We start from the raw sequence: 22,039 nt of genomic DNA on the forward strand, positions 1-22,039 counted from the left end.
ACATGCTTTCCTATCACTCCAAGTTAAATTTAGGAACCACCAAGTCTGTTACATGCTCTGACCATTCAGATGAGGAGTTAAAAATATCTGTAAAATTCAATTAATGGAAGTATATCTTATCAGATTTGAACAATCATATGAATTTATGTGAATGTCTAACTAAATATCAACTCCATAAGTTAAAATTTCCTTTTAGTGCTTCTGTATTAATTTAAAGCAATGCAGCTGGGTACCACTGCTATCAATCTAGCATGAACCAATACTTCTTGATCTTGGGGTGCCTGGGTGGCTCAGTCATTAAGCGTCTGCCTCTGGCTCAGGTCATGATCCCAGGGTCCTGGGATCGAGCCCCGTATCTGGTTCCCCGCTCCTCCAGAAGCCTCCTTTTCCCTTTCCCACTCCCCTTGCTTGTGTTCCCTCTCTTGCTGTGTCTCTCTCTGTCAAATAAATAAATAAAATCTTTAAAAAAAAATACTTCTTGATCTTGACTTAATTACTGAATCTGGCCTTAATATACATTAACACAACTAAACAAAGGTGAGATAATTAAACCCAAAAAAAGGATAAGCTAAGGTCATCCTTACTTCAAGTGTCAGGCCTGAATTATCTAGGTACTTAGTTGACAAACTACCCATTGAGTATTGTGATATGGAAAAACTGCTTAGCTAGCAGAATCATAAATCTAAATTTTCAGTTAATATAATTTTGGGCAAGTTTCTTCATTTTTTTTAGTTTTCACTTTTAAAATATAAAATGAATGAGTTGGAGAAGTTCATGCTTCCTGACCGGATGGCATTCTGCTCCAGAAATGCTGTTATTTCACAAATTTTTCAAATCTTAATCTTCATGTGTACTAAATTATCTCCAGCCAAAGTAAGTCTTATCTGCATAAATGCACTAATTTTTCAAATGTATATGGATGAAAATTGAATTTTTAAATGTCACTAAATTCCTAAAACTTTTGTCCACATATTTATTAATATTTGTTGGAAGAACAGCTGTTATGTGGGGTCCTAGAAAAATATGTATGTTAAAATTAGGGCTTCATACTCAAAGAAGCTGGAAATCACTAAGCTATATTATTTCTAAAGTCCTTTTCAGCTTTATATAAAGTTCTATTTCTTTAAAATTAAGAAAGACTAACAATTTTCTTCCCTTTTTTGTCTTCCTCCTCCCTCCTTCCTTTCTTCCCTCCTTTTCTTCCTTCTTTCCCCTCCCTCCCTTCCTTTCCTTTCCTTTCTTTCTATCTATCTATTTATCTATCTATCTATAAAAAAGAGTATAGGGACGTCTGGGTGGCTCAGTTGGTTGAGCGTCGGACTCTTGATTTCAGCTCAGGTCATGATCTCAGGGTCCTGGGATGGAGCCCAGTGTCAGGTTCCATACTCCGCCGGGAGTCTGTTGAGATTCTCTCTCCCTCTCCCTCTGCCCCTTCCCCCACTAGCATGCTCTCTCTCTCTCTCTCTAAAATAAAAATAAATAAAATCTTAAAAAAAAACTATGGTCAATTTATAATGAATGGGTACACTTTCTTATTTGATTTCCAAATAAATCAGAAACTAAGAGTCCTGGAAAATCTGCTTTGGTCCTCTGAGTAACAGATCAACATATCACAAATGCCACATAAATGGAAAATTCAAACAAAGCAAAATAAAAATGGGTGTTGAGTGAAAGACAATCCAACTAAGAGTCCATAAAACCATGAATGAATATTTGATGAACCAAGATTTTTTTCTATAAAAGTGTTCTATTTTGTTAAAAAGTAAAGGTTGTCAGAAAAAGGAATCACTAAAGACCTAGAAAATATAAAATATGTCCTTATGATATTCACAAATATTCAGCATTTCTCCAAAAATATCAAGTGACTAAAAAACAATGGTCTCAAAGCAACCATAATAGCAATAAACTGGGGTGTGTGGAATGACACATCAGGTTAGAGGGAAGTGGGGGGAAAGAAAACAAAGGTATTAGGACAAAAATCAATTTAAATATCCTTCTGGAGGTACATCTGTCACTTTGCTATTTATTCATACACTGTTTCTCAGGGTAAATGGCTTGCGTGCCAAATGTATGTGTACACTGCAGCACAGCAAAATGGAAATTTGGGGAATAGCAAGGAACATACTGTCAGATAACTCATAGATATCAGCATCCATAGAAGTCTCTTTCTTCTCTAGACTTAATTTTTTTTACATATAAAAGTTATCGTTTACCTGTAATAAAGGCTACATATTCTGCATTCCAAAGAAACTCCTTTAAAATAAACCTGAACAGAAAGGGGAAAAAATAATAATAAAAGTAAGTACATTTCTATTGTCAAATCCCTTATACCAACAATAAATAAATTAACCATGCTCCATAAAAAATTGATGCAATACAATTGCTCTCTAGAGAATGGGCACGAAGATTCATAAGGCAACCTTAGTTTTCAAGAGCTTTCAAGATCAGAGAGACAAGAAATCATGAATGTATTAGCTAAGTACTTCCTATCTTCTCCAACAGGTAGGAGTCATTTAATCTGAAACAGAAAAATGAAGACTGGATTAGATTTTAAAATATTTATGAAGTCAAATACAACAGTCACAAAAAGATAATAATTTCTTCAAACAAGACTGGGAGAATCATTGAGAATTCGGGTTCATCTCCAATTGCGGCTCATTAGCATGTAATTCTAATGACTTTGAAAAAAATCCTGGAAATAAAATGGGACCTTCAATATCTTAATCCTTTAATCGATCTCCCCCCCCACCCCCATAGACATCAACCTCTCCCTAAACATATTCCTCCACATGGCTTATTCTAACGTTGAGGGCCACTAGGACCATGGAATCTTCTACCAGACTCTACGTTGTTTTCCCCAACTCAAGTTAATAGTTCAGCGTGGACGATCAGAATGGAAGAGACAGCACTATCCTTCTGCCTCTGCCTAGATCTGCAGAATGACTTTCCCTGACCACATAATCCAAATCTTCCCCTGCTTATCCCACTCCCAGTTTATATTTACGACTGCATCTGTTACTCATTCAACAAACATTTAGTGAGCACATCTCACACTTATTGTTACAACTGGGGGCATAGTTGTTTACTTGTTCAATGTTTGTCTTTTCCCACTAGATCATGAGTTTTGGGCTGGTTTTATTCCCCACTGGTAGGTACCTGATAAATATTTACCAAATAAATAAAAGAATGAATGTATCTCTGAATTATAAGTTTTTTACTTTCACCTGAAGCCAGGTTTTGGAATTTCTCCCTCTTCTTTTCCTGATTACATGAATGAGGGTGGTGGGTGGGGACGGACCTTGGATAACTTCATCCAGCACAGAAGGACAGAAGAACAGCCTCCTCTCCTCCAAACTTGCTTACTCCTGTGGCAGAGAAGGCTTCCAACCCTCCAAACCTCCCTTGCCTTTACTAACACTAAAGACTTGCAAGGCGGGAGATTTTCAAGTGTAATCCATGTCGCTTATATTCAAGAATCTTAGTTTAAATGTATCCTCCTACTCTGCAGAAATGTGGACTCATCCTCATTATAGCTGTATTTTTTATGAGAGGGCATGCACAAGTCCAAAATTCAGATGTACATTCCTAGATGATAATGATAGAGATTCTAAATTTTGTTTTTCTACTTCCACATGGCTATATACTCCTGTCAGTAACATCTTCCCTGAGTACAGTGAACACATGTCCTGATGTGCCTGGCAAAGTTTTAATTTGCCCAAAACAGTGTCCATCTACACCTTGATATTTTCCACGTGGTTGACTGTCACCTCATATATGAGATCTATTTTTTAGTAGCCAGAAAAAAAATTTTTTCATGCTTTACTTTTTTATGAAGCTAAAAAAAATATTTTCTTGCTCTGATTTTTCAAAATATTACATTATACTTCTCCTCCAGTAGCTAGTTAGGTACTTTATGTCTCTTTATGTGCACACATTAATTTCCTTTAGGGCAGATATCATGTTACCATGATACGGTATCCCAGGACCTAGTATTAGGAATTCAATAAATGTTGATATCAATTAAGATTTTTCAAAAGCCTACAAATAGCAATTACAGAATAAGTGCCTGGATCGCTCCATCGGTTAAGAAGCCAACTCCTGATTTCAGCTCAGGTCATGATCTCAGGGTCCTGGGATTGAGCCCTCGTTGGGCCCCGCGCTCAGCGTGGAGTCTCCTTGAGGATTCACTCTCTCCCTCTGCCCCTCCCCTTGCTCGTGTGCTCTCTCTCTCAAATAAATGAATCTTTTAAAACAAGCTAGTAATTTTTTTTTATCAAATTGCTGCAAACTTTCTGAATTATGAAGCTACCTGCTCCTTTCCTGAGCTCCACAATTGGCCATTTTTAGTGTGGTGTTGAGGTGATACCTAAAAGAAATAGAAAACACCCAAATCAAGTGGCCATAATGATCATATTTCTTTCCAAAGAAACTCTAGAGATATTTTGTGGAACCCTTAGGATTCATAAAGTACACTTTGAAAATCAGAATTTCAGTCAATAAATAGATATATGTCCTAGCTAAGGGTCAAAACGTTCAGGATCTACCAAAAGTAATCAATCATAGCTCAAATAGATGAAGGCTTTTGCGATTCAGGAGAAATGAAGGAGACTTGACTCATTTTATTTAATAACCAACATATAATGCAAATATAACTGGACATTCTAAATCTATATGATTTTAAGGAGAAAAACTATTCATTTTTGAATATTCAAGAATTTCAAATTCTTCCTTGGATTTATAAAAACTCAAAAGGAATACCATATAGCTAAATATGAACTATTTGTCTGTCTTTTCTGTCTCACCTTTAATGTTCTAGTTTCCAATTGCTATTCTCAGTTGTCATAGCAACAAAATGCTATTTTCAATAAGTTTTGGTAGAAAACCTGTTTAGAACACCTAATTTACTATAAGTGGAATACAGTCAGTTGGTTGCATGTATGACAGATTTTTCTATTTTTTAAAAAATTATGTGATCCTATTATTTCTGATGACTACTTCTTCTTAACCCTTTTATAACATAAAACAACTCTTAAGGCTCATAGGCAATAACAGGAATATGCAGATGTGCCTGTGGTTAACCCAAAGAGTTGACTGGGATTTAGGTTTTACCTTCCCCAGCATTATCCCATATACCATCACCACACTGTTTTGCCTAAAATATAGCTTTCTCATGTTTATTATTTTCTTAATTTGCTTCCACTGTTGACATAAATACACTTGTAGAACATATAATACAAAAATTAGAAGAAAAATTTAGAAGAAAAAAAATTGAGCCACCATCAAAACTTCTATTCAGAAAAAACAAAACAGGTTTTTTTTTAAATATATTCTTCTACTCAAAAGCTTTCGATTACATTCTGACCATAGAATAAAGTTTGAATTTGTTGAGCATTCAAGACCCTCCAAAATTGCTCTTCTTTATCTTTCTAGCTTCATTTCCACTTCCTGCTTTCATGAATCAGCCAGCACAACCAACCAACCAGGTGACTGAAGGTCTCTATGCTTTCACCTCGCTACACACAATTTCCCCACCTTTCAATGCCTCTTTCACTATATCTGTCATAAACATTGGCTCACCTTTCCTAAAAGAGACCCAAAAAAATCTTGAACCACACTTTTTCCTTTCCCAAATGGATAAAACTAACGCATTTAACTCTTGAATAAAATCTACCTTGTAAAATGTTTCATACTATCAGTTTTCCCAAATTACTTCGCTGTTTTCATGTATGTATTTTACCTCCTCAGGTGGAAGCTAAGTTCATTCATAAACAGAACTATGTCTGGTACATCTTCTTTTTAACCCAACATCAATGTTATGGGTTTCATTTAATAAAAAAAAAAAAAAAAACCCTTCAGAGCAGAAGTCATGTTCTAGACCCTTCCCGCCTTCCAGTGACACGTTGATAATTCATTTTATGTCCATATAACAAATATGGGAACAATTTTGGAAATTAAGGATGAAGGAGTGTATTGTCCCTGCCTTTTCTTTTAATTGTATTATCATCTCTAATTGCATATTGCATCAATGTTGCATAATGTTGCATAAATGTTACAAAAACCCGTTACTTCCTGAGTTGCCTTCAAAGGAGACTTTAGCATATACTCACAATGTGCACATAAGGATAGCTGCGCAAAGGCGGTAAAAGGTCAGGAAGCAACACCAGAAGCAGATGTTTCTTCCCTGTTTAACCAGCAGCTATGCTGTCTTGAGGTTTCATGACCAGGCAAGGAAAAGAAAATATTCTACACTCCTATTTTTTTTTTTTTCCCTACACACCTATGGAAGTCACCCGATATCCTTCCGGGAACAGGTGTACCTAAGCAGGTAACCAACTGTGGAGAATAGTCTGCATTCATCTGGCCAACATCTACTCTCCCCTCACAACTCTGACAGCATCCACAAAGTAAAAGTAGAGCATTTGAATGAGGACACACATCAGTTTTCACACAAAGTGGCTTATTCATTGTCTTTAAAGTTAAAAAAACTAAGGTGTGATTTGCTATCCTGCCCTTATATTAAAGTGCATAATTAACCAAGAGCTTTGAGCATAGTAAATTTCTTTCTTCATTCCAGCATTTTAAAAAATTAAGCTCTACTGATTCATTGTATGAATCATATAATTTGGAATATCATTCTTCAATATATCACCAAAGAATTAAAATATCATGCATTTGGCATAATATGTTTTTTAAAAGTTGTGGTTGGAATATTTAAAAGTTGTGGTTGGAATATAGACAGCATTTTATTGACTTGAACTTTTAAACCTTGATAGATTTATTAAGTCATAATATAAGTAATAAATAATACAATTTTGAATATGAAATCTTTACACTGGCACATTAGAAGAGCAGAAAAGGGAATACATAAAGTCTTACCAGAAGCAGCCTAACCATTATGAATTAATGCCGAATTATCTTAGTGAAAAAAAGAAATGATCCAAGACGTTTGGTTTAGTGCTTGGGTAAAATGTTAGTTGGGTTGTTAAAAGGTAAACTCAGGTCTTCCTACTAGATGTTATTGGAAATTCTGAGACTGATTTGTTCTTCTCTTAGTATAATAATATCAGTTTATAGTTACCACGTGCCGCTAACTTCTGAAAGGTTTATATATATAACTCCTTTTATTTTCACAAAAGTCTTATGACACTCTTTTTATCCCCATTCTTAAAGGTAAGGAAACTAAGGCACAAGGATGCTAAGTAACTTGCCCATGGTCACACATGACTAGAAGAGGACAGCTGTGATTTGAAGTCAAGCTCTCGAATCTGTGCTCTTAAACACAACATCAAGCCACTTCTCAAGAATATGCTCTCCTGTGCTATACAAGAAGAAGGACTAGATTCTCAGATCTGTACCTCTGAAACAAATAATGTAATATATATTAAGAAAAAAAAAAAGAAGAAGAAGAAGGTAGCGGGAGGGGAAGAATGAAGCAGGGGAAATCGGAGGGGTAGACAAACCATGAGAGACGATGGACTCTGAAAAACAAACTGAGGGTTCTAGAGGGGAGGGGGGTGGGAGGATGGGTTAGCCTGGTGGTGGGTATTGAGGAGGGCACATTCTGCATGGAGCACTGGGTGTTATGCACAAATAATGAATCATGGAACACTTCATCTAAAACTAATGATGTAATGTATGGGGATTAACATAAGAATAAAAAAAAAAAAAAGAAGGACTAGAGCCTCCACTAACTAGTATTTCCTAAGAAAGTAGATTTTTTTTCTCCTACTTCTCATACCTAGTTCTTCAACCATCACCCCCACCCATTGGCCAACTCTATGCAAAACTAAGCCAATGTTTCCCAAAGGTCATTGAGAGGATTTAAGTGAAATATAGATTTTAATCGTTACATATTTACTTGAATGTGTAGTAAGAAATTAACATAGGAACCCTTGTACACTGTTGGTGGGAACGTAAATTAGTGCAGCCACTATGGAAAACAGTATGGAAGTTCATCAAAATATTAAAAACAGAACTACCATATAATCCAGGAATTCTACTTCTGGGTGTTCATCCGAAGAAAATGAAAACATTAGCTTGAAAATATATCTGCATCCCCATGTTCACTGCAGCATTATTTACAATAGCCAAGATATGCAAACAACCTAAGTGTCCATTGATGGGTGAATGGATGAAGAAATTGTGTGGATATGTGTGTATGTATATGTACATATATATAAATATATATATATATATAATGGAATATTCAGCCATAATAAGAATGAAATCTTGCCATGCTGCAACATAAATAGACATCAAGAGCATAATACCAAGTGAAATAAGTCAGAGAAGGACAAATACCATATGATCTCAATTATATGTAGAATCTAAAAAAAAAAAAGGAAGGAAGAAAATGCTCTTACATACAAAGAACAGATTGGTGGTTGCCAGAGATGGGGGGAGGGAGCAGTGAAGGGGGGGATCAAAGGTTAAACATAACTACCACATCAAAAACAAAACTTTACAGATACTACTGCTTGAATAAGACTGAACAAAATAGTGAAAATTTAGGTCATTTTAAAGTGAAAAAATAATAAGACTGATGGTAAACAAATGGAGCAAAACCTGTGAAGACAGTATGTGACCATCAGAAATTTGCTAAAATTAACCTAAGTAGTACTTATCTCAGAGAGCTAAATACCCAGGTAGACCAGCCCTGGAGTGTCTCGGCAAAACTAAGGCAGAATTATTTTAGCCGTGCCAGTGTGGCTTCCCCACCATTTTCTTGTATAAAACCCCAGCTTTTCTTCTATCACCCATTGTTCAGCTGTGGCACTTTCCAACCAAAAGCCCATGTAGAGCCCGGTGGGTCTCACGTCTCTCCAACCCTCATCACCCCTAGCCAGGTTCTTTCATAAAGACCCCAGGAGCAAACAAGTAAATGGCCTAGAGATGGAAAGGAACGGGGAACTGTAACCCTTGGGGGTCAGACAGGGCAAGTCCCTGCTCTGTGCAAAGCAGTATCTTAAGCACTGTAATGGCTTTAGCTTACTTTTCCTACTAACCAAGATGAGTATCATTGTTTCTTTTTAATAGAGAAGGAAACCAAAGCCCACAAAATGTGCCAAGTGTGCAGCCAGGCTTCCTTCATTCTGAAGCTGGAGGACTGGGGTACTGTGCAGAAGACACTGAGGAAGGGAAGCAAAACGCAGAGGAGAAATAACGTTGAGAGAGACCTTGAGAAGATATAGATCAAATCAATAGATGGTAACAAATTAAACAGTAAAGTAGAGCAACGTGGTCATGCACCTGGGGCTACAACATGGCTATTCAAACGGTCAGTTCGATGCTCTTTCTAGCACCCTGTGCAGAAAGGTGCGGGCATTCACTGGAAGGTACAGCTGGAAAAGATGCTTAAATTAAGTCAAATGGAAGGAAACACTACTGTGCCAAGTCACAGAGTTAGTCCACGCCCAGTGGCTGGCAGCCATAGAAATAATTTCTGCTGAATAGGTTATAAAATAAGCAGCAAACTCTCCAAGTACTGTCATCTCAGGATGTTGGAACCAAAAATACTGAGAAATTTATTAGGCAGGCAGGGAAAGCGGCTGACAGTTAGGTTGTCAGAATTTTTATTAGAAGCACTGCTACTTTATGGTAACACTGATTAGCACTTTTTAAATGTTAAAAGCTGGGTGAAGTTGTTTCTTCAAAGACAAACTACAACAGGCATATTCTCCCCAGTGAATATTAATATCCCCAGTAAAAGGGGCATTTTTGTCTTCATATTTCCATGGTGTCTTGCCCATGGGTGAGACTATATAGATGTTTGTTGAATTGAATCAAACTCATTATAAAGGTTGAAACACCTGTGCAGGAATAAATGCAGCTCTTCTAAGGGAACCTGAAGAAAAAATCATAAAATAAAAAAGCATTTGTATTTCTAGCAGTTTGTATTTATCTTCTTTTGAGAAAGTTATTTTCATAAAAATAAGTTTGGTCAATAATGACAAAAACTATGCCAAAATTATAACCCTGTTTATTCAATGATTCATATATTTTACCTTCTTGAACAGTATTTTAATGTATAATGCTGCTATTAAGAGGCACATTAACCCATCTTTAAACTCCAGACGATTCTCTTTAATCAAGCTTTCTATTTATGAAATGATACTAGACAAACTTTGTCAATTTCTTTGCACTTGAGTATTTCCCCTACTTTGTCTTTTAATATTTCATAATAAATTATAAAGCCATATTATATGGATTCAATGAAATCATAAGCCTAAACACTTGAGATTTTATTTAGTTTTTGTTTCCTTTCCCTTTTCTAGTAATCACAGAAACATAAAGCTATTTAAAAGGTCACAGTCTCCCAAGGAACTAATAATGCTAATTTCATAATCCTAAAATTCATGATTGCCTCATTGAAAATAATCTTTTCAAGGTCATAAAAGAATAACTACCTGTGGTCTACAATTTCAGCGATTTACATTGTTCTACTTCTTCCCAACTCTTTTCTCTACAAGGAATGTTCTAGCAAAGCAAATTTTGTGTGCAAGCAGAACTGTGAGGATCCTGAATGGCATTGAGAAACTTATTCAAGGAAACAAAGGAAGATTATTTTAAAGGTAATAGTTTCCTCTTGGGTAGGTTCCAAAACTTATCCATGCTGAAGCCCACAACTATATTTTATTTGGCTATGACCCACTTAACAATTTGAGGTAGACTGTATTACTTTCACAAATATTTACTCTCCCTTTGCACCTTCTTTGGGAAGAGTAAAATTCCCCATTTCATGGATTTTGATTTTGGTCATGTGACTTACCTTGACAAACAGAATGGGAGAGAATGGGACATAAGCCACATCCTAAGGAAAAACTTAAAATGCTCATGAGTTCTTTGTTTTGGTCTCTCTCACTTTTGCTCTCTCCACAAGGAAAGAGTTCTTCTGGTTGGCAATACTCCTTTGGCTTGGGTCACAAGATAACAGACACGTGGCACCAATTCAACGTTCATCAACAGTCTGGACCAGAGCCCCCACAGCTAAGCTATAGGACTATTTGTGGGAATTGTGTGTTGTTGTAAATTACTGTCATGCTCGATCTCTTGTTATACTGCACCAATACTGCAAAAGCAAAGTAATGCAGAAATTGATACCAGGAGGAAGCCGGAAGAAAAAACGTTAAATTTATGTCATTGGCTTTGGAACCAGATGTGGGTGGCCAAGAAACTACACATTTTTGGAGATTATTTCTACTCCAACTCCACCACTGAAAGTTGGTTGAGGGGAGGGGCAGATATGATGTAGAGATTATCTCAAGATTTTGAACTTTAAATCTGATGCCATAAAAGCATAAAATTTTGAGGGGAGGAAGGAATCTTCACTGGGATTGTGGTGGATATATTCTGTGGGTGAAAGTTAATATTTGTTATCCAAATTACAAATTATGTGTAGATTGTATAATTACACCACAAATGTTTCTTCTCCCCACCCCACCATTGGAGAATATGTTTTCACGCTATTGATGTTTGGATTCATCATGTGGTTTCCCTTGGCCACAGAAATATGATGGGATATGACATACAAGCTATTGAGACAGAGGTTTTAAACACACTTCTGTGTTTTGGTTTGGCCTCTTATCTATACCTTTCCGCCACGAGAAGAACATGCCCTCATTATTCATTGCATCTCAGAATGACAGCTTAATGAACAAATTTATTTTTTTATTTTTTAAAGATTTATTTATTTGAGAGAGAGAGAAAGCATGAGCAGGAGGGGCAGAGAGAGAGGGAGAAAGAATCCCACGCAGACTCCATGCTAAGCATGGAGCACAATGTGGGGCTCTGTCTCATGACCCTGAGATCATAACCCTGAGATCATGACCTGAGCCAAAACCAAGAGTTGGACGCCCAACCGACTGTGCCACACAGATGCCCCTATAATGAACACATCTAAATGCACCCAGAGCCTGGAGAAGAGATGACTTAGCTATCTTGTAGACCTGTGAGTAGGGAAAAAATGCTTTCTAATGTAAGCCATTGAAGTATTATCAACAAAAATCTAATATAAAATTCCATAACAATGTGGGTCAAACCAGCAATCTATAATCCTCAGAAAGCAAAAGTGGTATTTCACCTGCTTGCATTCTCCCTTCTCCCATTTTTATATATTTTATATGTGTAATTTATATTATTTAATTACAGTTCTCCTCCATCATATTACAAAGACATACTTTTTTGTTGGTGTCTGTTTTTTAACCATACTTTTCTAGGACATTGAAGAAGCTTCAGGAGATTCATAAATAAACTGTTGAGCTTATGAGGTCAACCTTTTTCTTTTACTAAATATATTTTATAAACATTTAATCTGAGAGGGTTGGTTTTCATATGATAAATTAGAAAGGTACTGCTAAAAACTGCATTAGCCATTACTTTTATTTGGTGAGCTAAACACAAAACAATACAACCTTTGTAATTGTATCTAGTGGTGGCCTCACTGTTTAATTGCCACATATGTTTATTTCATTATATCAATGTTTTTAGTTGAAATGAAGTATCTGTTTTGCAATAATCCTGATCTCATTGATCAGAGCTAAAGGAGAAAAAAAAACTGACAAATCAACCAATTTAAATGAAAGAAGGAAGTCAGGATAGATATTAGCGGTTTAGGATTTAAGAGTTCTCTTCTAGCTGCTCACAGAATTGACAAGAGGATTAGCTTGGCTCATGAACACCTTTTCATGCCAGACTAAACACCAGGGAACTGGAAACACAGCTGGGAAGCTTGGGTTATGTGTGTGTGATAACCCCCCAAGGAACTGCCAGCCAGATGCCTCCAGTAAAGCCAGCATTCCTAGTGTAGCACAGACATGAAACTAATGATGCATCCCATGATGCAGTCATTGAGATAAAACCATCTGTTGGCTTATTCATCCACCATTTTGTCACTATAGATGTGCCCTAAGAAAAAAAACATGGCATGGAAAGAAATTTACATGGGGAGGTTTTTGATAAGCTGACACACCCTAACGAGTATACCTCCACAAATTTGAAACTATCACAATGCTGTCTTATGTTGCACCATCCACACATTATGGATGTGACCCCAAAAGTTTGAGAAATTAAACTACTGGGAGCAACAAGCCATCAAATTAACTTATTAGTGTGAAATGTTGATGTGAGGTGTAATAAGCCTGGAAGGAAGTTGGATTAATAGCAATAGTTTTTAAAAATCATGAACAAATGGCACTACCATACAGAATGGCTATGTTTGTTTCTATCAAATGAAAAGATACAAAACTGAAAAAATAGTGCAATCCAACCATAGCCAACTTCTCATTCTGATAAGCAATATTCATAATAATGACTTCAACAGAAAAGTTCTAGAAAGTTAGAACTTGGGAAAAATATCTGCTTTTATCACAAAGCAATATTTTCATTTAGGTGTTGTTACTATCTTTTGCTTTGTAGATCTATCTCTACACAGCGATGCATTGTGGACACTTACAAATTTTCCAATTAACCTATAAGTGAGGGGGCACCTGGGTGGCTCAGTTGGTTAAGAGTCTGCCTTCAGCTCCAGGAGTCAGAGGATAGAGCCCACATCAGTCTCCCTGCTCAACGGGGAGTCTGCTTCTCCCTCTGACCCTTCCCCCTCTCATTCTCTCTCTTTCTCTCTTCCTCTCTCAAATAAATAAATAAAATCTTTTGAAAAATCTATAAGTGAATGAATAATATTTTATAGGTCACCAAAATTTAGAAAATATTTTTATACAATTTTGTATTTGATTCTATTTGCCACCCAATGTATCATATACTACCATCTGCATTTAACCATGAGACACTTAAGACATGGAAAGAAGCATGTCCTGCCTTCATACCCCATCACATAGCTGGTAACTGGAAGATTCTAGACTTGAAACTAGATTTTCTCAATCCAAATCAAATTGACTTTGCAATAAGTAGTGATTTTATATGCTAGTTAAAATATTGTTTTCCCGTTTCGTGTAAGTATTACACATTGACAGGACAAAAGGTTACAACAAATATGCTATACAATTTTATTTTATTTTTTTAAAGACTTATTTATTTTAGAGAGAAAGAGAGAGTGAGTGAGCACAAGTGGGAGGGGCAGAGGGAGAGAGAATCTCAAGAAGACTCCACAGCTGAGCGTGGAGCCAATGCAGGGCTCAATCTCACGACCCTGAGACCCTGAGATCACAACCTGAGCTAAAATCAAAGTCAAGAGTTGGACACTTAACAAACTGTGCCACCCAGGTGCCCTTGTACAATTTTAAACAATATTTTTAAATGTAAATATCAGGCAAGAAAATCTTGACAATTTTCATTTGAAGAATCTTGATCTCATAGCAAAACGATTTTGACACTTATCACAATTAGAAAATTTTATATTTAGGTCTACGCTACCCAGAGCAATCCCTATCAAAATACCATTGACACTTTTCACAGACCTTAACAAATAATCCTAAAATTTGTATGGAACCAGAAAAGACCCCGAATAGCCAGAGGAATGTTGAAAAAGAAAACCAAACTGGTGGCATCACAATGCCAGACTTCAAGCTCTCTTACAAGGCTGTAATCGTCAAGACAGCATGGTACTGGCACAAAAACAGACACATAGATCAGTGGAGATCAGTGGAACAGAACAGAGAACCCAGAAATGGACCCTCAACTCTATGGTCAACTAATCTTTGACAAAGCAAGAAAGAATATTCAATGGAAAAAAGACAGTCTCTTCAACAAATGGTGTTGGGAAAACTGGACAGCCACATCAAAGATAACTCAAAACTGATGAAAGACCTAAATGTGAGACAGAAATCCATCAAAATCCTAGAGGAGAACACAGGCTCTGTGACCCTAGCTATAGAAATTTCTTGCTAGACATGTCTCCAAAGTCAAGGGAAACAAAAGCAAAATGAGCTATTGGGACTTCATCAAGATAAAAAGCTTTTGCACAGCAAAGGAAACAGTCGACAACACCAGAAAGACAACCGACAGAATGGGAGAAGATATCTGCAAATGTCTTATTAGATAAAGGGCTAGTATCCAAGATCTATAAAGAACTTATCAAACTCAACACCCAAAGAACAAATAATCCAGTCAAGAAATGGGCAGAAGACATGAACAGACATTTTTGCAACAAAAACATACAAATGGCCAACAGACACATGAAAAAGTGCTCCCATCACTTGGCATCAGGGAAATACATATCAAAACCTCAATGAGATACCACCTCACACCAGTCAGAAGGGCAAAAAGTAACAAGTCAGGAAACAACAGAGGTTGGCGAGGATGCAGAGAAAGGGGAATCCTCCTACACTGTTGGTGGGAATGCAAGCTGGTGCGGCCACTCTGGAATACAGTATGGACATTCCTCAAAAAGTTGAAAATAGAGCTACCCTACGACCCAGCAATTGCACTACTGGGTATTTACCCCAAAGATACAAATGTAGGGATCCGAAGGGGTACGTGCACCCAGATGTTTATAAAAGCAATGTCCACGATAGCCAAACTATGAGAAGAGCCTAGATGTCCATCTACAGATGAATGGATAAAGAAGATGTGGTATATATATACAATGGAATATTATGCAGCCATCAAAAAATGAAATCTTGCCATTTGTAATGACGTGGATGGACCTAGAGGGTATTATGCTAAGTGAAATAAGTCAATCAGAGAAAGACAATTATCATATGATCTCACTGATATGAGGAATTTGAGAAACAAGACAGAGGATCATAGAGGAAGGGAGGGAAAAAAATGAAACAAGACGAAACCAGAGAAGGAGACAAACCATAAGAGACTCTTAATCTCAGGAAACAAACTGAGGGTTGCTGGAGTGGAGGTGGGTGGGAGGGATGGGGTGGCTGGGTTGGGGAGGGTATATGCTATGGTGAGCCCTGTGAATTGTGTAAGACATGAATCACAGACCTGTACCCCTGAAACAAATAATATATGTTAATAAAAAAATAAAATAAAGGGGACAAGAAAAAAATTCAAAAAAAGATGTGGTGTGTGTATATAAAATGGAATATTATTCAACCATCAAAATGGATGAAATCTTACCATTTATAATGGCATGGATGGAACTGGAGGGCATTATGCTAAGGGAAATAAGTCAATCAGAGAAAGACAGTTATCATATGGTTTCACTCATATGAGGAATTTAAGAAACAAAACAGAAGATCATAGGAGAAGGGAGGGAAAAATAAAATAAGATGAAATCAGAAAGGGAGACAAACCATAAGGAACAAACTGAGGGTTGCTGGAGGAGAGGTGGGGGGGGGATGGGGTAACTGGGTGACAGGCATTAAGGAGGGCACATGATATAATGAGCACTGGGTGTTATATGCAACGGATGAAAAACTGAACTCTACATCTGAAATTAATGATACACTATACGTTAACTAATTGAATTTAAATAAGTTAAAAACAAACAAAAAACACACATAAAAAAAGAAAATTTTATATTATTTAAATCAATTATTTTTCTTGAAATCTGTTTGGCAGGAAGATGCAGGTAAGCAAAACTGACTAACCTAAGAATTTTTAAAAGGCTTTAGGTATAAAAGGTTTGAACTTTTTCTCGGAGGCAGTAACCATAATTTCTTTTTCTCTCCCCTACTCTCTCTCCCTCCCCCTACAGCAAAAAAAGTTTTACTGCTTTAAAATAAACTTTAAACAACTACTTTAAATATATGAATCCATGTATGTGTTTTATTATAAATGACAGGAAACATGAGACATTCCAGATGACTGTAATAAAAAAATCAATTTATATTAAAAAAAAGATATTATAGCAACATTTCAATGAGTATTGCTAAGAGACAGGAAGAGTATCATCTATTTAGTATATAAAATGCAGAACATATTCTTTCAATCTCAACTCATTTCATCTTAAAATAATGAATTCATCTCATGGAACTCTGGGAGTAACAAGCAATTCATCTTTCCAAGTATGAGGGGAAGAATCTTTGTGAAAATGATGTCCTTCAGTTTTACCCTAAAGTTGGCAGCCCTCATAGTCATTAAAAAGACCTACCTTACAAGGCAGCAAAGTTTACCTTTGGCTCCTCTCCCACATCGCAAGACTCTTCCTACCTCCCCTCTCTTCCTGCCTCGTCTACGGAATGTGCTAGATTCCCTTGCTAAGAGTATCATCCCTCCAGATGGAGTGCATTGCCTGTGGGTGTCTGTATGTTTTATATGGGTCTTGAGGATAAATGCCCTAAAACCTAAAGAATTACTATCTTAGGAAAGTTATTGTATGCTTGTATATCATTTATTTAATTTTGAGTAGGTAATCTATATTTTTCATTAACTTAAAATCATAAAGATATTTACTATGAACTGTCTGCTCATTTCAATTTTGTTACAAATTTTCCTGGTTCCCACTTATCTTACCAAAAAAAGTCACTTTTATTAGTATCTTGTGTTCTTTTAGTTGTAATTTAAGCATATATAAGAAAAATAAATATATAGTCTCTCTTCTTCCTCACTGTTTTTTACTCAGATATAAAATGATATACACAATGTTTTTTATGTTGCCTATTTTTAAAATTCACAATGTATTTTGACAATTTTGCATTCACTCAACTACATAGTAAATTTGTCTTTTAAATTGCTAAAATATGATTTATATTAATAAGAATGTATGGTTCTATGTGTAGTTTAAATATTAAAGAGAATCATAATACATAATCAAGTTGCATAATGAATCGTCAGGTTTTTTTCCATTGGTGGGCAACTCTGAGTCTATAAGGTAACATCTATAAGTAATAAGCAATTATCCTTCGATACAAGATCAAACACATTAGATACACACTCAGAAGTAAACAAAAACGCTATTTTTAAAAAAATAATACATTTTTAACAAACATATGTATTTGACTCAAGTGAAATATATCACTTCTTAATAATTGCATGTTTAGTGTTATTACAGAAATAACTGTTTTATGCAATACCACAAATCATAAAATGAGCATGTGTGTAAAAATTTTCCAATCTAGCAGAAGGTAAAGAACACTAGACTGCACTTCTAATTAAGACTTTTTAAAGGTAAAACTTAAGAATTGCACAAATCATAAATGTCCAATCTATGTATTTTCACAAAGTGAACACACCTAAATAACCAGCATTCTAGTAAAGAAATGGAATATCTACCAGCATCCTTGAAGCCACCCCTCATGAACAGAGCATACAGACTTATTACCCTGAATGAAAACAATACCTCTTATGGGAAGTTGAAGAAAAGGGTGCCTGCGTGGCTTAGTTGGTTAAGTACCTGAATCTTGGTTTCAGCTCAGGTCATGATCTCACTGTCATATCGAGACCCAAGTCGGGCTCTGCACTGCATGTGGAGTTTGCTTAAGGTTCTTTCTCTCCCAGGGCACCTGGGTGGTTCAGTTGGTTAAGCGTCTGCCTTCGGCTCAGGTCACAATCCCAAGGGTCCTGGGATCGAGTCCTGCATCAGGCTCCCTGCTTGGTGGGGAGTCTGCTTCTCCCCCCCCACCCCCCGCTCATGATCTCTCTCTCTGATAAATAAAATCTTTAAAAAAAAAATTCTCTCTCTCCCTCTGCACCTTCCCCCCTCTAAAAAAAAGAAGTTGAAGAAAAATTATTAAACTTCTGAAAATATTAACTCCACTACATCACTGTCCATACCCTCCTACCTTCCCAGCTTTCATACCAAATGCTATAAAAATAGTTCATGTCTGAAATCACAGAACATGCCGGTTTAAAGAGTGTTTCATGTTTAAGAAGGCACAAAAGCCTAAGTTCCCAATCCCAAGAGGATATAATAAACTCTATATGAATTTGTGTCTAGAATTTAAATCTCAAAGATTAGATCCAAAATGGAGGGCTTCTACTACATACCAGCTTTCAGCACCTTTTGGTCATCCAAGCAGTAGTAATAACAATACTGAAAGAAAATCATTACTGAGTGCTTTGGTGTGATAGAAACTATAAACTATTCTACACACTTTACATGAATATCTTACTGAATCTTCGCAACAACTCTATGAGGTAAATATTATTATCCCCATTTTAAAGATGGGCAAAGTAAGGTAGAGAGGAGCTAGTGTGATCAAAATAATTTAGGGTGGGTCATCCAGCTTGGAAGTGTCAGAGTCAGGGTTCAAAGCCAGTCAGTCTATGTCTAGCACCACAGTGGCTCAGAATGAGTCTCTGAAGGAGTCTATGAATCAGCTTGGCAAGAAGTAATGGAGCTTATGAGAGACCCCAGTCAATTAGGCAGCAGGTTATAGTAGGACTCCAGGCACCATTGCTCATGGAACTAGCGTTCTGTCATTATTCAAAGTCTGAGGAGATTTAGCATGCTAGTGTTGGGTTCTTCCTCAGCTCCTCTACTGTGCTCCCCTCTAACACAGTATTGCGGATAGTTTAGAAAATCTCCAAATTTGAGGCCATTTTCCTCAAGCAATGAATATTCTCTCAGTCAATCTCTAACACTGGCCTCTTGGTAATGATAGGCTTCTCTTAGTTCCATGGGCCTTAATAATACCAGTGAGGTATTATTCCAACAAGGCTCAGAGATTGGGGTGCTTGGGTAGCTCAGTGGTTAAGTGTCTGCCTTCGGCTCAGGTCATGATCCCAGGGTCCTGGGATCGAGCCCCACGGCTTCTCCCTCTCCCACTCCCCTTGTTTGTGTTCCCTCTCTCGCTGTGTCTCTCCCTGTCAAATAAATAAATAAAATCTTTAAAAAAAAAAAAAAAAAAAACAAGGCTCAGAGATATGTTCTCTTCCATCTGAGAAAAGAGTTTTCCTTGCCTTCTTATATTATTATATTAATAATAACAAATATACTAATATGTATATTTAATGGCTTTAGACAACAAGTTTATTTTATGATCATAAAATCTAATGTGGGTAGACTTTATTGTCTAGTTATGTCATCTGGCATTGGTGGTCACCATGGAAAACTGATAGGGAAAGGGAAGAAGCACACCTACTGAGAACTGCTTCAGCCTAGGAGCTAGGCTGAACTAGGCTGAACTTCAACTGCTGAAGTCCTAACTGCAAAGGAAGCTGAGAACTATAGTGCCACACATGGGTATCTGGTGAATCATATCTGCTCACCGCATGTAGCTTACGTTTCTGAAGTTATCAACATTCCTGTTACTTTTCCTTGCTCTGGAGTATTGATCTTGGCATTCTGGTTGTTCAACTGTGAGTCTCAAATGTCACTGGCCATTTTCCTGGAAAACCTCCAAGCCCTTTTACAAGTTGTATTTCTGGTGGGGAATGCTGTCATCTCCCAGTGTGGATATAACCCTCTGTTCTAAAACAAAACAAAATGAAACAAACACCACGTTTTAATTTTTTCAAAAAACATTCTAAAAAAAACCCATTTATTTTAATTTGAATGAATTTAATTTTGTAATGCAAGAAAAAAATACTTCCTATGATTTTCTCCTGGTGGCAGTGACAGAACTTTATAGGTGTTGGAAATAGAACAGTCCAGAAAATATACTGATTGAGCTCTTCTAACTAACAGCTTTGGTTCTAAATTTCCATGTTATTACTGATTAATATTCTGTAATTTCTGATCATTTTCTCTGACTTACGTGGTTTACATACCTTCTAGTCACTGGCTTTTTTTTTTTGCTTTTTAATATTTTTTTTATTTAATTCCTCTTCAAATGAAATATTATAATAGTTCCAAATCACGAATATAGAATTTTAATGACAATAGTCTCCTTATGTCCTTGTATTGTGTCCTCAGAAGTTTTATCTTACATGGTTGCATTCAGAACTCATTATTTAACTCCATTTGCAAAGCTGAATAATATTAAAAATATCTTTGTTAATTACTTAAATGGAGTTTAATAATAATTTCCCCAGATGAAAATACTACTCTGACCTCCCAGTGCAGAGACCAATTTAGTTGAGACTCCAAGAGATGTTTGAGGGTATATACATGTAGAGTAGATATAGTGAATTTTTTAGATGTATGCTTCTTCAGGATTTTTCTCTTTCAGATAGTCCACAGCGTACTTACTGTTCTCTGTTTCAGTGTTGATCCAAAGGATTCCTGATAAACAAGTGTTTGATAATAAGAGCTCCAAGGAGCACCTCGGTGGCTGTCATTAAGCATCTGCCTTCGGCTCAGGTCATGATCCCAGAGTCCTGGGATCGAGCCCCGCATCCGGCTCCCTGCTCAACAGTGAGTCTGTTTCTCCCTCTCCTTCTGATCCTGTCCCTCCCCTACCTGTTCTCCTTCTCTCTCTCAAATAAATAAAATCTTAAAAAAAAAAAAATAGTAAGGGCTCCAAGATTCTAGAACCAACCAAATACTGTAGGAAGAAACCCAAACCAAATGGCAAATTCAATAATTAAATTGGCCTCTGAATCGCAAGTGACTTGGGGCTAAACTGAATATCCTAAATATTGCACTAAAAAGAACATATTAACCTGGATTCTTTCAGCTGTAAATAAAATATACATATATATTTATACATTATATACACACATACACATATATATCGACTCAAACTAGCTTAAGGCGAAAGAGACTGGAGAAGCCCAACATAACTGGCAAATCAAGGAACTGAACTAACTCAGAGCATGGCTGGATGAAGGGGTTCAAAAGGTATCAAGACCATGCCACTCTATACACCTCTCTGCTCAGCCTCATTCTTAGACATTTCTCTCCAAATGCAACAAGTGCTTGCAATCCCGATTATTACTGCAATAAAGCTGGTGAAGACCAATTGCCCCATCTCCTAAGGTGGGGTTTGGTAGGTAGGAGGGTTAGCCCTACCTAAACTGAGCAAGATTATTATGGAATGACTGAATAGCACCTTCTTTGTCAAAATTATGTTTAATTTTTCTTAGGCTTATTGTGGTTGTTTAATCATGACTATCTTTGCTTATATTTTCCTATTTAATATAATTTTATTTTAGTTTTTTGAGAGAGAGAGAGAAAGATAAATTGAGGGGGGGGGCGGTGCAGAAGGAGAGACAGATAGAGAATCTTAAGCATGCTCCATGCCCAGCACTGAGCCCAATGCAGGGCTCGATCTCACAACTCTGACATCAGGACCTGAGCTGA

Source organism: Neomonachus schauinslandi, chromosome 1, assembly GCF_002201575.2.
Source record: "Neomonachus schauinslandi chromosome 1, ASM220157v2, whole genome shotgun sequence".
NCBI lineage: Eukaryota > Metazoa > Chordata > Mammalia > Carnivora > Phocidae > Neomonachus > Neomonachus schauinslandi.